At 34.8% G+C, this 15,891-nt stretch overlaps 1 long non-coding RNA gene across 2 annotated transcripts in view; it reads left to right on the top strand.

Moving 5' to 3' along the window:
* Positions 1–2,826: 2,826 nt before the first annotated feature.
* LOC145246628 (uncharacterized) overlaps positions 2,827–15,891 on the top strand; it is a 588,880-nt gene continuing 575,815 nt past the window's right edge. For both annotated transcript variants that reach the window (XR_013863141.1, XR_013863142.1), the window contains exon 1: positions 2,827–3,199. This is a non-coding gene — a long non-coding RNA (uncharacterized LOC145246628). The remainder of the gene's footprint in view (positions 3,200–15,891) is intronic.

Genomic DNA, 15,891 nt, shown 5'->3' on the forward strand with positions numbered 1-15,891 from the left:
CACAGACGGGTCTGAAATCCTCGGCCGTGAGGACATAGAAGGCCTGGCCAAGGCTGCCAGTAAGTAAATCCGTAGAAGGCTGTCCATCCTTAGCCACGCCTCCCACGTCCAGGGGAAAGGTTAATTTTAACGCCCTGTAAAAGGAAGGATGACAGTAGATGGGGATTCTGCCTTCACACTGAAAGTTTATTTTTCTGAGCTAGGGATGCTCCATGTCCACCAGCTGCTGGCCCTTTATGGCATCCCTCGCTGCCTCTAGCATATTCCAGAGGGCTTGAGTTCTGGAGTCTTTGTTCTCCCGAACAAAGGTTGTCAGCATTGGCGCGTCTTTAAAGTTACTAGGGTTGGTAATGTTTTCCGCCCCAATGAACGCAAAGTTCCAAAGCTTCTCGTATTGTGCTTTCTGCCTCCCTTTCAACCTCGGAATTTGTAGCAGAGAGCCCGTTTCGCATATCCTGTCTCCTGGCAGGAAGGGAAACTTCTTAGTCCATTCTGTATAGACTTTTGTCACAGTGATCTGGTCTTCTTTGGTGGTAGGAGGGGGAGGAGGGGGAAGAAAAGGGGTGGGAGTAGTGACCGGACTTGGAGGAGTGTCCTGAGTAGGGGGGTTGGGGGTTTGGGGGATTTTCAGTCCCTTTAACAGTGTCTCCAGAGGGGTGCCGGGATGACTTCTTGGGGGATTTTGGAGGGGAGAGGGTTTTTGGCTTTGGCTGAATGGGGGTTGGGGGTAAGGGGGTTTCACTGGTGGTAATGTCCGGGGAAGTAGCTTTGGTTCTCTGGCTTTTCTTCCTCCTCGTCTTTCTCTCCTCCTTTGTGGTCCCTGTGACATTGTTGCTGGTCGTTTCGGGTTGGCTGGCCTCTTCTTTGGATGCCCCCTCCTCCTCCTCCTCCTCAGACTCTTGTAGCTTCCTCTTGCCAGAGGAAGAAGGTGCCTCCACTTCCATGGCCGAAACACTAGTGGCTTTTTCGGGATGGTCTTTGATCACCACTTGCTTGGGTAAGTTTTTGGAGGGTTTACCCTTCCTGGTGACCGTCGACCATCCAGCCTCTGCTGCTGGGGGAGTCTGAACCGTTGATGGCACTCTGGTTGGGACTGCTTCAGTCGTCGCCTTGTCTGATGTTTTTTCCGAGGCTTTGGCCAGGGCTCTTTTTGGGCATCCTTGGCCATGTGGCCTTGTTTCTGACAATGCCAGCACTGTGGTTTTCTTCCCTCCACAATCACTGACATTGATTGCATAATTTCTATGATTCATGTGAATACTCAAGCATTTCTTCAATTTCAAATATCAAATCGTATATTGTTATAACATCGTTGAATTTTAGCAACAAAACCGAGCTGCCATTATTCAAGTGTTGGTGGAGCTGTGTACCAAAGAGCATGTTTGGATCTCTTTGTGTATTTTCCTCAAAGCTACAATATTTTCTTAAAATAATATCTGAAGAGAGCCAAACATGCTCGAAACATGTGTTCTGAAATTTAATTTTTTTTTTTGATGCAAGACATTAAATTATAAACATTTTTTTAAATTAATAAGCGTTGATAGTTACACTTTTTTAAGTATACATAGATATTTATACAATTATAGTATATTTATTTAGACAAATATTATTGATTACACATATGCATACATGTTTCTGCTGTAACTCATTTTAGAGAAACAGCTTCTTCATGCTTCATCGTCTTTTAAGACCAAAATTAAATCTGTTTTTAATTTTGCTTTTAAGAAGCTGTTTCTATAAAATGAGTAGCAACCGAAATATGTATACATATATGTAGGCAATAATGTTTGTATAAATAAATATACTATTATAATGCTTTGCTTGTCATTAAGCACTTTTTGATAAACACCAGAGTTTCAGTAGATTTACATCAAGTCCTGATATATATATATATATATATATATATATATATATATATATATATATATATATATATATATAAAGTGTATATTTATTTGTGCAAATATCTCTGATATTATATAAAAGAAACTTTGACTGTATCTATATGAGCTCGTTCCCTATGGACTCCGAAACGGCTGAGCCAATTTTGATTAAATTTCACACAAATGTACGTATTTTATGTATCTGTTAATGTTCTCAGATAGGTTTTGTATTGAAATGTCTTCAACAAGTATCAATAGTTGATAATCGAAAAAATCCAATTAAAGAAGGAACAGTCCGATTTTGATCAAAGTTAACACCGTATACAGCCTGACATCACAAGTGCGTTTGAGAAGTTTTATTATCACACAAGCAGAAAAGCTCAGCATATAGAACCCACAGGAGGTTCTTTGATATGGCAGGGGCGCGTTCAAAAGGAATGTTTCTGTTGAGACCACAATTGAACCATGATATTTGACTTTTACATTTTAAACTTTAATTCAAGCAATTATTTATAAAAATAATTGTAAAATAAAAACAAGAATAGATTCTCTACAGTGCAATGTATACTACAATGTATTGTGTACTAAGTAACTGCAGAGAGACATGTGAAGCTTCCTTTCAGTGTACCGCATTGGGCCCCCAACTAGAGCAGCTAGTTACTCGATTCGATTGAAAAATGGGTGAGTTCACTGATTTCGATGACAATAAAAATATGGGTGTGTGAAACATTCGTTAATCATCACTCAGTCCCGGGCAATGTCGATAGTATATATGTGTTGATTTATGCACAAATAAATACCCATTGTTTATTTATAATAACGTGGAGGATCAGCTTATTATATTGAATAGAATGAAATAACACACGAAATAGCCACACTTCTATTGACGGACAACTAGCATTGACGTTCATAACATATATAGATGAAATTACTTCAAAAGCATGTTTTTATATTTAGACATCCCATTACACGTTACTCCTCTCTGCGAGCAAAGTCTTGCTTTACTAAACATCGCAGGTTATAAATACCTCAACATGGTGGACGATTAATGGCGAATGTAGAAATGGTGGTTGCTCTTCCAGCGATGGTTTCCATCTGCCATCTACTGCACAACGCAGAAAGTGTCTCAGATTCTGTGGGTGGTTGGAGATACGGTGGCTGCTAAGCCTGCAATCTAATGCCACGTCTAGAATTGCAGAAGATAGTAATTTTTGAACTTGGAACTTGGCTTTACTTCAACAACTTTACCATTTCTTCGGTTGCTATTGCTCCACATGTGCCGCCAATTACACTGGGAGTCTATCTATCCGTGTCAGGTAAGGGTTATATATATATATATATATATATATATATATATATATATATATATATATATATATATATATATATATATATATATATATATAATGTTTTTTTTATCATACCATCCTTTTCTTTTAACACCTGTTACTTTGATGTTGATTTATTTACTACTTATTAGGGTACTTGTCTTTAAACCATGGTATATATATATATTAGTATAAATACACTTCAAGTATTTTATAAAAGAATAATAAAAAATATATATATAATGATAATAATGATAAGGATGCATTTCTGGAATTTTTAGATGAAGATTGGTTATTCATATTATTTGGATTCTTCGGACTACTGTTCTCATCTTGAGTGTCATTTTCACAATGTTTCCGTCGGTGTAACTTCTGGCCTTCTTCAGATACATCTTGTTGAACACAGGAATGTTTCTGTCGAGCTTTGGAATTTGGACAGGATTCCGAATGGAACACTTTATTTACTTCATGGTGGGAGGGGGTGCTCACGTCTCGTCATGATTGGATAGAGGTCCTAAGTAATTCGCAATTGTATTTTTTGGTCACCCACACCGAGAATTGAACCTTCAACCTTCAGGAGAATATCACTTTTACAACTGATTTTTCCAAGTAATCACTAATCACTGCGTCACATGTCTTTGCAGAAACATTCATTAGTTCAACAAGATACACCTGAAGAAGGTCAGAGATTACATTGATGGAAACGTTGTGAAAAATAACACTTAAGATGAGAACAGTAGTCCGAAAAATCGAAATAATACAAAAAAATAAATGCAGTTGAAATTTCTAGGAGGCTTAAGTTCGATATATCACAGAATTAACACTTGCATAATCCAACTTATCGTTGGAAAATTCACAGCTACAAAAAAAATTCAATTATATTACAAGGTAAAAAAATAAACAATAGACCTTAACTAAATAGAACAGTTAAACAGAAAACGGGGATCATCAGCTGTTTACCATGTACATTTAAAAGAAGACAGTTATTGAATTCATAACTATCCAGTGGAAAATACCAGTTCCCCACTAACAAAATGTACTTACTATTTTGCTAATATATAAATTTTAAAACGTTAGCTGACACATTCATTTTTATTTTTTAATTTCACAATCTTAAATAAATAATGCTTTCGAACAAGTTTAAATTTAGTCTTTACATAGCCATAATATATAATAATAATAATTATACTATCTAAGCCTTACTCTTAAGAACTATTCTCTAATATTAAAACACACACTGTCTGTCTACATTTCCCTACGCAATAACTCTGTCAATTTTTTGTCTACAGACTCGAAATTTGATATACAGGGTACTGAGATTTGGGAAAATCTTTTTAACCCGTTTTCGGCCAAAAATTTGTCTGTTAAGGGGTCAAAGTTCAACGATTTTACCTTTGAGAACTCTACCAAACTCCTCCGCCAATTTTGGCTCTAAACACTTGAAATTTTAGCTATAAGTTCCTTGGACATGGATCTACTTAATAACTTGATTTGAGCCCAAAACAGTAAATGTTCAGGGGTCATAATAGGGGTCAAAGTTAAAAAACCGCTTCTTTTTTTTTTGCTCAACATACACCGCCACACACCCGGGCAACGCCGGGCTGAAATGCTAGTATATATATATATATATATATATATATATATATATATATATATATATATATATATATATATATATATATATATATATATATACGGATTGAATGCAATATCAGATCGGCAAAAGTGAAAGTGAAATAAGTTTTTGTTTCTTTTCCTTTTATAATTATTGTTACGATTTTTTATGATTATTGTTACGATTTTTTATGATAACAAATCACTTGACATCACTCGTTGTAGGATCTACGTAACATTATATTTTGGGATATTTTTCTTCAGATGTTGGTTTCAACTCTTCTTTTAAAACACCCAAAAGATGTTTTTCTCAAATTTTTGTAACTTTTTTTAGGACATGGAATTGTTACGAATCAGAATTATTTACAAAAAAAAAAAAAAAGCAAAAAAAAATTTGCCAACTACAGAATCAAACTAGTTTTGTTTTATTTTACTTAAGTCGACGTTCTCAGAAATCAAGGGGCCCAGTACCTGGGGTTAACACTTGAACACTGTATGAGATACATAGATATGCGAATGTTCCATTTTAAGTTAGTTATTTCTCAAACACTGTGATAGTAAAGAAATTGGAACATAATTTTCCTCTCACCATTTAACCATTTTCACATATGTTGTAGTATATCTTTTGTTTTGGTCTCTTGGTCTTACTGGATTCCATGACATTTATTTATCTAGTCTGGTTGGGTATCAAGCTTCGTGCTATTACTTGAGGTAACACCACTTGGAGAAGGTGCACTATTCCTCGTAAAAGCTAACATGGGTTTACCATAGAAAGGAGATCTTATTTAGGCTGCGAATACTATGTGATTTTGAATATTTGGTCAGGGTTTACTTCTAGGGACAAAAGTATCCTCATGATGTGTTGTTCTAACAAACCTCTGTATATGGAGACCTTAGACATTAGTGGACAGTGTTTAGTAGAGAATAAAGTTCTTTCCTGTACAGAAGGGACTACGTAATGGTTACGAAAACCCATAAGTGCAAGAGATGCTATAGAACTGACTGGATTCGGACTTAGCATATCGAAGTCGTCAAGTCAACATCGTTATCCATTTCACCACCATCACCTGCATGCAACTATTAATGCATTAATGCCTTATCTATAAAATTGTTAGTACTGTTTATTTTTTACTTCTTTAAAATACTATACTTTAAGCATCAGTTTTGGATTATGAAAAAAAAATACTCGTTTCTATTTTTAGCAGTGGTGTTGGGTTTGCGATCTAAGTTTAATGCAAAATAATCTCCTGTAATTGATAAGTCAGAGAATTTTCTCATCACAACTGAGGGAAGGGAGAGTGATGAAGAAAATATCGACGTAAACTAACGACTGGGAGTGCCGGGTTCAAATCCTGCCGGTTTTTACCGCCATCAAAATTGTTGGTAATTAGTTTTGTTTTTGTTTTTTTTTTTGAATTTCAGTCTACTATACCGATTGAAGACCAAATTCTCAGATTATTAAAAAAAATAAATAAATGACATATCCGTAACCGGTTGAGTCTTCGCCACTATAACTATTTTATTCTAATTTTATTTCATTAAAAGTATGTAAACTGTGCAATGTCTTTGAAGATATTTTTGCATAACTTATAAAATAAGTCTTTTTAATTTTGTCTTATGATCCCTGCTCACGACTTAGTACTTGTAACATACTGCCGACCTTGTTTACGATTTATCGTTCCAAACAAAATCCGGATATTTAACCTCTGAACATTTAAGCTCATGTGACAGAAACTAACAGTTTCTTTCTGTGCGTTTCTTGGTTCCAAATGATGTATCAGATCTTAATATCACATTTATTATTATTATTAGTATTAGCAGTAATAGTAGTAGTAGTAGTAGTAGTAGTAGTAGTAGTAGGAGGAGGAGGAGGAGGAGGAGTAGTAGTAGGAGTCACTCAGAATTCTCACACAGGCCATCATCAGCAATCGCTCCCTAGTAATAACCTGCAGTGTTTTTTGGGATGCGTGACAAAAGTCTCCCTAAATTTCTTGTGCTTTTTTCCCTCTTTTAATAACCAGCACAGATGACTTCACATTATCTCAACAGTCGCTTACCATTGATTTCTCATTTGCATCATCCATAGGTATTTCTTAGGATTTGGGTGGTACAAAACTTCCCAGAAACCTCAGTTTTCTCTCTAGGTGGAGGTCTGGTTAGTGTTCTTCTTTTTCGATCCTCCCGGACCCTTCACAACTCTTTTGTGTGGTGCTATTCAATGAAGACGCCACCATTTCTTGCACTGTGGGCGGGGGTATTTTGCGGTTTTGGTTTTCTTGCTTCCCTGTGGGTGTGATCTTTTTTCTTTTTTATTTATTCCTATTACAGCATGTAAATTACGAGTTAGTGTTTGCAATTACAAGTTGGTTTCCGCATTTTAGGATTTTTCTTAGGGTTTCCGCTCTTTTCATTATCGCTATCCATTATATTCTCCCAGCCTTCCCTCTCAATTTAATCTTTCTAATTCTTTTTTCTCAACGTTTTTCGGGATTCTTCCCAACACTCCTACGATTATTAGTATTATTGGTTCTCACACTGACCATCATCATAGATTGTTCACTAAAAATAATGGTACTCTTGCAGAATTTGATCCAGATCCTCTGGATTTTCTGTTAATTATGGTTCAGGCATGACCGAAAGTAATGGATGCAAATGAATTCCAAAAAATCGGAAAAAATAAAAATCCAGTAAATAAAAAATAACAAAAACCTACTATAAATTTACTGAATATATATATATATATATATATATATATATATATATATATATATATATATATATTCAAGAAAATTTACATTTCTTTACTTTTATTATGTTTTTTGGAATTTTTTATCAACAGAAGTTGATTTTAAGAAAAGATGAATGTTTTCTTTTACTGTAAATTGTTAGGTGAAAGTACAGTTTTTAAAGAAAACTTACACTTTTGTTTCTTTAAAAAAAGAAAAATGGCAGTAAATGTTTTTTTGTAAACAGAAGTTATTTTTTCATAAGAAAAAATGAATGATTTTTATGAAAACTGTAAATTATTAGGCGAAAGTATAGAAAAGTTGTCTTCAGGAAAACTAACAAATTATTTTTTGTCAACAAATGTTAAAAAAATAAACAGAAAAAATACCCCCATTACACAATCAATAATTAAAAAATTGCATTTTTTATACAAAAAAAAATGTCGATTTAGTGTTTCAACATTTGAACAATGCTCGGCTTAATCCAGTGATTGTCGGTCGAGCCCGAGCTATAATTAACAGAAAATCCTGAGGATCCGGGTCAAATTCTGCAAAAGTACTGAAACAATCGGTGATGCTTCCTGGAATCCGAGTGACAACAACTCTTCCCAGGTTTCTGTTATTCTCCACTTCTTTCGATAATATTTGCAAATGCATTTGCATTATCGCAGTGGTTGTTTACCATTGATTTCTTGCTTACAATGTCCATTAGTCTTCACTGAAATTTGGTGGCTATAAGCCTCCTCAAGGCACCAGTCCTTTTCACACTCATCCAGTTGAGGTCTGGTTAGTGCTTTTTCTTATCAGTTTTTTGATCCTCCTTAACTCTTTACATCTATTTGGTGTGGCGATAGTCGATGTAAATACTACCATATTTTTTTAGAGGGTGGGACATAGTTGACTTAGAATTTTGCAGTTTCAGTTTTCTTGGTTCCATGTGGTGTTCTTTTTTTATCTTTTTCTTTTACTTCTGTTGCAGTTTCCATATAACCGGTCGACATTTTATTATTATTATTATTATTATTATTATTATTATTATTATTATTAACTCACTAGGAGTTCTCACACAAACAATCATCAGAGATTGCTCACTGACAACAAGTGGTGGTGTTCTCTGGAGTCCGGTTGACAACAAGTCTCCCCAGGTTTTCAGTACCCTCAACCTCTATTGATACCTTCTGCAAATTGCAAGAACCGCTTGCCATCGATTTCATGCTGGCAATAACGGTTGGTCATCACTGGAATTTGGGTGGCAATAAACTTCCCTAAGGTGCTAGTCCTCTTCACACTCATCCAGTGGAGGCCTGGTTAGTGTTCTTTCACCTCAGTCTTTCCATCCTCTTCGACCCTTCTCGACTCTTTGGTATAGTGCTAGTCAGTACTGAGACTATAATCATTTTTATTTGGTGAGTGGGGGTTACTTCCAATTCTGTGGTGTCATTTTTCTTCTTTTCATATGGTGTTCATTTATCTTTGTTTTATTTCTATTGCAGGTTCTATATGGCTGCTTAGCATTTTTAGTTCACGTAAATTTGTTTCCGCATTCAAAAATTTTCCTTAAGATTTCAACCGTTTGAATTATTACTATCCCTTGTATCTTCTTAGCTTTTCCCTTGATTCCAGTTTCTCTCATTCTTCTTTTTGTTTTTTTCAAAGGTTTTTGGATTGTTCCTAGTGCTCCTATGACTATTGGTGTTGTCTTAACTATATTTATTTTCTATATCCCTTTAGGCTATCTGGTTAGTTACGTGTATTTGCTTTGTGTCTCTGTCTCTTCGATGTTCACTCTGTGGTCTGCTGGAACGGCAAAATCAAAGAACTGGCAGGACGTTTCCTTTTTGTTAACTATTATCACATCCAGTCTCTTTGCTTGGATGGGTTTCTCCATTTGTACATCCATACATACATGGTTTATGTTTGTACCATTTGTCTTGGTGTTCAAGATGCAGTTGTTTGCATAGTTCCCAGTGTACTGCCTTCCACATCTGGTTGTGCCTATACTTTTTAGGCTAGTTTGCTGCATTCGCTTATGTGGTTTATCGTTTTGTCTCTTTGTCCAGAGAGTCTGCATTTGTTGTTTTGCTTTGACTTGATCTTAGGTTCGATGTAGTTGGTTATAATGATGCTATCTTGTGCAGCTGTTACAAATGGTCCCGTTTCTCTTTTTAGGTGTCCTTTTTATAGCCGTTTTCAGGTGTTTTCGTGAGTCTCATCTTTTGTCATCCTTATCAATCGTCCGTGTAGCTGTTTCTCATCCCATTTTTCTTTTCTCTGACTTGTTCATTTTACAGAATCTTTTGCTGTAATCCATATACATTAGATGGTTCTTTCTATTATTATTATTATTATTATTAGTAGTAGTAGTAGTAGTAGTAGTAGTATTCGGACATAGAAACTAGATAAATGATTCCCTGATTAGAATATTTTCCCCTACTTTAAAGTTTTCTTAAAAATATTAAAATCTAGGCATAATGCTAATAAACCTTATTCTAGAATCATTATTTCACTTTGGATCAACATTTTAATTCTAGAAAATGTTTAAAATTTAAGTTTTAAATTAAAGAAAGAAAAATTTAAGGAATCTTGCCTAATTGGTGTCTAATGACTATGGACCAAGTTAATTACGAATCTGATCTTTTTAATGGGAAGTTGTAACCTTATTCTGCCTTCCCCCCCAAAAAAAAACTCTGTAAAATACTTTTATGAAAATGAAATTTGGGGATATTTATTGATACAGGTAGTATTCTGATTCAGATCCGTCAAAGTAAAAGAGATTGCTGGGGACATAATCTCTTGAGTGTAAAATCATTCCTGAAATAGAAAAAGAATGGCATCCTGTTAGAGAAGCTTTCTAAGGCAAAGAATTAATTTAGTTACGATCAGGAGAAAACGTAGAGGTTATCTTGTTCTGATACGGAAACGCTGGAGAATTCAACATGATTTTCTCTTTTTATAAAGCTGATCTTACATGTGATTGGTTCGTTTTTATGAAGCACTTTCAATAAGTTTCTAGATGTTTTTCGTATGGGCATTTTCATTGATAATACAAATATGAAACTCTAGTCCCGTCGAAGTAATCTCCTCCGGCTGCAATGCACTTCTTGTACCATTCCACAACTTCTGGAAGTCCACTTGTGTGAGCATGTTAATGACCTTTGTCGCAGTCTTTTTCATTTCCTCAATTATCTCATAACGACAGCCTCAAGTTTTCCTTGGGCTTAGGGAATATATAAAAGTTGCAAGGAGCCAGATCTGGAATATAGGGAGGATGAGACACTGTTTTGATGCCCATCTTCGTCAAATAGTCTGTGACCTTCTCTGGGTACACTTGGGACAAACTTTACACAAACCTTCACATCTTCAGTTCCTCGCAAATAATTGTGTGTATAATTCCAACACTGATATAAAACTGTGCATTTATTGTCTCTATAGACATACAACGGTCCTTATCCATGAAATTCTTTATTTGGCCAATCAACTGGTGTTCTGACTTCCTTACTCCTCCTATACCTCTCATCGCAGAGTCCCTGCCTTCCTTGAATTTCTTATGCCATTTAAAAACTGATGCTCCATTCATGCAAGATAGTCCAAACACAGTCTGAAGCATTCCATACGTTTCTGTGGCATCTTTTCCAAGTTTAAAATAGAATTTTATTGCATATCGTTCTTCTAAAGTGTCCTCGCGTCCAGGTTGCATTTTTGAAATTCACAAACTGTGACAATCAGGCTTTAGTATGATGTATTCTAATTTCTATTGAAGCTTCAAGAGTCTCTGACGCTGTACAAAAAGGTCTGGAAACTTATTGAAGGCGCCTCGTATCATACATGGTTTTAAATAAAATCGCTACAATTTATGGGAACATACACTTACACAGTACCAAAAATATTGCAGCATTAAAACTCCACAAAAAATCGGATGTATCTGAATTTTCAGGAAAGAGGTTCCACCTTCACTTTGCATTTTTGCATAAAATTTAATTTAACTAAATATAACCCAACTTAACAACTCTTATGCTAAGTAGACATGTTCCATTTATTAATTAGTTTAGGAGTGAATCTTATACATGCAAATATTAAAAAAACATAAACACATACCTAGCTTTTATAAAAATAGAGATAAAGAAAGTTATTATTTTTTTCCATCTAATTGACTATACATGTTTGTTGTATGTAGATACACGCGTATGTATATTTGGAGACGATGATAGTTAAGAGTTTTCCAAGAAGATGGAAAGCATCCCATCATCATGATCGGGTTAACTTCCGTTTTACATACTGGCATATTTTGGACGGCTTTTAGAAACTTTTCTCTCTGGCCAGATCTTTAACCTTTTTTTTTTCTATCGTCATTTATCACTTCCTTCCATATTTTCTGTGATTCTCTTCTACATCTGTGACTTTGTGGACATCTTAAATCTTGCAAGAATTGAAGGAAAATATCACGAACGAAATAAGGGAGTTTAATCGCAATCCAGAGATTCTGCAATCTGTCATGTGCACGAATATGCAAAGTTAAAAATGAACAACAGTTAAAAAACATTATTTTTCATAAATAACGATTGTTTGAATTTTGCATTTTTAAAAATGTCCCAATGTCTTTGTCAGATTGTGTTAAAATTACAAAAATATATCATTAAAAATAAAGAATCTATTTAAGTTTTTGAATAGAACTTTTTTCAGTGACTTTTTGGACAGCTTGTATAATAAATATATAAAAATACGCATAAAATTAAAAATAATATATATATATATACATATATATATATAAATTTTTTTACAGATATATACATTTTTTAAAATATATAGTGGAGGGAGGTGCCTAACCTTGACGGTCGTAAAGTACACTTAAATATATTTTAATCTATACAGATTTCGTATTTATTATTACAGAGCCAATTCTCAATTGAATATTATATTTTATCTATTATATAGCACTGATTCCAGAAGTAAAAAAAAAAAAATGACTTGGATACCATGTGCTAGAATCGAAACCAAAACATCCAGTGCTCCAGCCGCGTTCCCTACCATTTAAGCTAACCTGACAGATTGATAAGAAAAGTTGTAAAATTTAAACACTTTTAGCTGCGATTAGTCTTACACATGCGTAAAACTAATACAAATATGTCGGCAAGTTGAAATGAACATTTTGCATTTTAACTTGCCGACTTCTGTACGTGTTATTCATCCGTGCAAACAAAGACTTTACTCATTATAAACCATCCTTGGTGTACAATTACTATTTTCTGTGAATTTTAGTGTTATGTGACCAGTAGTTTAAGAGTTTATTGGTTAAATATTTACAGATAGAATAAATACATCTACAGTTTTATTTTTATAGATATATATATGAAACCGTAATAATACATACTAGACGTAATATAATACGTATATAATATATAGTAGACACATGCGCGATAGATGTGCAGCCAGGAACTGGCCCAGTATCTGTTGGACTGAGGTATGCCGCCTGGGTAGTACCTAGGAGGTCCACCCTATCAGGCCTTGCCACTTAGCTTTTGGATGGAGTGTTTATAACTTACTGCCTGAGGTGCCGCTACCGATGAATGCTGATGGGGCTGCCCAGGCATTTGCCAAGTCAGAGTGCTCTTCTTTAAGGGCGCTGACTTGTTATTCCTCACCTTGCGACCTTGTGTCACATCTTGCTTCGGTGGGCAGCATATAAATATCAACTTCATATTGTCCAAGATAAATCTGATGGTTCAAATCCATCCATAGGTTGCCAGAATGATAAACCTAGGCTGGCATGATATTTGGCAAATTTCCTGTTATCCTATGCGTCCAGATTTTCTAGACATGCTGTATAAATTACTGAAACAAAGATAGTGTAATTTGGAGCAGATTATTTCCACAATTCTTTGTCGGCATAATGTAAAATATATATATAGACATTAACAAGATTTTTTTTTTATGTCTCTGCATCAGAACGAGGTAAATTGGCCATCGATTTTCTAATTCTATGAAAGATATGAACTGTATGGACAAAAAGAGTTGAACAGCTAAACGACAACATTTGTGCCATTTTTATTTTACCTTTAAAGATGCTTTTAACGTTTGTTGAAAAATAGAAATCAGTAAGTAATTTAATTATTATATTTGAAAATTTTACCATTAAGAAAATTGACGCAATTTTGTAGCAGAATTAGTCGATGAGAAACGCTTGACTGTAAAATGTCTGTTTCACTTATTTTATAAGACTTCAATCAATCGTATTAAACTGTTCAAAATAAAATGCTGACTAGTAAAAACAATTGAGACACATACTTATGATTTAAAGTGGTGTGCAATTATTTTTATGAGAGGTTTTATTCATCGGTCACACTGAAGTTTGAAATACAGGGTGGAACGATAAATTTGTCACCCTAAAACAACAGTACAGCTTTATTTTTTTAAATTTTATTGAAAAAAATCAATTCAGCTAACTTTATTTATGTAGTGGAGCTCACATCTATTCAATGTAGCCACCTTCAGCTTCAATCACTGCCCTAATGCGAGTCCGGAGCTGGGAGCATGCTTTTTCCACAAATGCTGGCAGGAGTTTAGCGAATACTCAGTGATTAGGCTGGCATTGGTGTTGTGGGAGGTCATGTTGGTGATGTTCTCAACATATGACCAAAGGAAGTAGTCAAGCAGGTTGGGGGGGGGGGAGCAGCGAGAGAAGGATACAAAGTCGTAGCATTCCTTCTGAAGCAAAGCCTGGGTCTCTTTGGACTTGTGGGCTGGTGTCAAGTTCTGCTGCAACACCCAGGGTCTGCCGGTGGCCACTTTATTGCACAAGGTGATCACCACACTCATCAGCACATCCAGGTAAAATTTAGTGTTGATTTTCAAGTCGACTTCGAATATGTAAGATGGCATGATGTGGCCCTCACTTAAAACCTCACCAAAGACCCTAACTATGGCTGGAAACTTTGTTGAGCCATGCCCTTAAGTGCTGAACTGTCGGGATTTGCATTTTGAGGGTCCTGTTGTTATAACTTGGATCGTTAGAGAGCATGAGATGTACAGTGGCGTATCTCCAATTTCACTCGTTGAACATTGCGTAACTTTCAGACATGATGGAAAGCTTGTTTGTTAGTTCAAACTCCTGTCATTAACTGGTGAAATAATATTATTCAGAAATTCGTGTCTAAAATGGTCGTGTGTGATCTATTTACGATATCTTTGTATTAAATTCTTAGGTTAAAGTACAGAATAAATTGTTAAAAGACCGGTCCATATCCTGCAAACATAACATTAAAAATTAATAAAACCTAATTATTTGTTAGTTTAAATAAAAATATTGTTATTTTTTAAATAATAAAAACAGTATATTTATTTGCTTCCCACAGCAAATTAGGCACAAGGCCGTTTTTTAATGCGGGGAGGAAAAACCAGCTCCCCCAAGGGGGCACTGGCAGGGTCCAAAATTAGCAGTTGTCTGATATGAAGGGTTTCCCCCACATTGACCAAACTAATTGACTTAAAAAGCAATTGTCCGATATGATGGTTGCCTCCACATTGACCAGAACTGATTACTTCCTTTTCCACTCCTGGACCGAAGACCAAGAACAGCCTCTGCGCCTCTGCACAAAATGTCTTCTTCTTTTGGGGCTGTGTATGCTTTTAGCATCCTAAATTTTTGTTTCCAAATTAGTATATTCTCTAAGATTATTCAATGTATATGTAAATGATTATAAAGCAGATGTGCATTTTAGGTTGCAAAATAGCCTCTAACCCTTGCACGCTGGAAATAAAAAATGTTAGTGACACCATATAGTTTCATTTTCTTTTATATAGGAACACGTGGTTAAAATTTAAATTGATTACGAACCTGTAAGAAAAGTTCCCGATCTCTTCTGTGCTCAGAGTAGTATATATTTTGAAGAGGGTAAATCACCTCCAACCTAAAATCAAAATATGACTATTTTGGGAGAGTGACTCTCATCAGAAATATTGTAGGAATTTACGATATAAAATAAAATCAACTAATAATATTCACGAAATATGCAGCAGGTATTAGCGGGTCCTCTGACCATATTGGATTTATATGTGGCGTCTGTATTTTTATTGTGCTAATGTTTTATTTCTAGACTGGAAAACGTTTCTATTTTATTAATTGTATATATATATATATATATATATATAAAGGATTGGATAATAGTATTACTACAAACGATATTGCTACTACTTCTACTATTACTACTACTACTGAAAATGATAAGGGAGAATTTATGTATATATTAAAGAAACAAAAAGTATTTTTCTTTTTTTAATGTTTTATGTTAAGTTTAAGCCTATCCTTCTTTACTCATAAAATGAAATTTTCATATGTGATTATTC

Source organism: Euprymna scolopes, chromosome 24 (genome assembly GCF_053919585.1).
Source record: "Euprymna scolopes isolate OS-2025 chromosome 24, ASM5391958v1, whole genome shotgun sequence".
Lineage (NCBI taxonomy): Eukaryota > Metazoa > Mollusca > Cephalopoda > Sepiida > Sepiolidae > Euprymna > Euprymna scolopes.